At 53.3% G+C, this 838-nt stretch overlaps 1 protein-coding gene across 1 annotated transcript in view; it reads left to right on the top strand.

Moving 5' to 3' along the window:
* Positions 1–428: 428 nt before the first annotated feature.
* The window catches only part of baz2ba (bromodomain adjacent to zinc finger domain, 2Ba), a 58,648-nt gene continuing 58,238 nt past the window's right edge, over positions 429–838 (top strand). Inside the window, exon 1 of the mRNA XM_068754694.1 lies at positions 429–559. The gene's annotated coding sequence lies outside the window, so the exon portion shown is untranslated. The remainder of the gene's footprint in view (positions 560–838) is intronic.

The raw sequence follows: 838 nt of genomic DNA, 5'->3' as shown, positions 1-838 counted from the left end.
TTAAATAACGCGTGTGTGTTTGATAATAATCGCCACAGGTCTCAAACAAGAAGCCTCCAGCAAGGCGACCACGAAGTGAACCCGCTCGTCCGTCCGTCCCTCGCCAGCGTAATAACGGGTCAACAACGCGTCCGTCCGTCCCTCGCCTCTCGCGAGGCTAATGACAGCGTAATAACGGGTCAATAACGCGTCCGTCCGTCCCTCTCCGCCGCAGCCGCGGCACAAATATGAAGTTTTCTTTGTGCGGCAGCAGCGCGCTGACGTCAGGTCGGTTCCTTGAAGTGGGAGAAGAGTCTCCTTCAATCTGCTGTTAGTAACTAACACGCACACGCACACGCACACACACACGCACACACCGAGACTCAATTACTGTCCAATTCCCTTCTTTATCATTCGTCCCCGACCGCTTTCATAACCAAAACCGACCAAGGGGGGGTGGGGGGGGGGGACAGGCGAGAAGAGGACAAGGAGCCTTTAGTTTGAGCTTTAAAGAAAGAACCCCGCGCTGGAAATAAGTAAACAAAAAGAAAGAACGACAGACAGACAGAAAGACAGAAAGGTAAGTGTTTTATTCCGCTGCCGCTGTTCTCGCCTCCGGTTCATCGCTCCGGTTCTTGTAGTTCGCTGCTCCGGCTCCGGCTCCGCGTTCCGAGGAGGAGTATTTGTTGGAATCCTTTAAAGTGTTTGTTTGACCGTAAGAACGTGTTTCTGTTCGCCCCCCCGGGAGCCGGTGACCGGATCGCGGGACCGTCTTTGTGTCCCTCTTCGCTTGTTTTCCGCGTCGTTCCGTTCACTCGAGAACGAGTCTTTATCTCGGACATTTTAAACTTTGGAGCTG

This window comes from Brachionichthys hirsutus, chromosome 1 (genome assembly GCF_040956055.1).
Source record: "Brachionichthys hirsutus isolate HB-005 chromosome 1, CSIRO-AGI_Bhir_v1, whole genome shotgun sequence".
Classification (NCBI taxonomy): domain Eukaryota; kingdom Metazoa; phylum Chordata; class Actinopteri; order Lophiiformes; family Brachionichthyidae; genus Brachionichthys; species Brachionichthys hirsutus.
The sequence above is the reverse complement of the archived record's forward strand: the minus strand, read 5'-3'. Positions and strand labels throughout refer to the sequence as shown.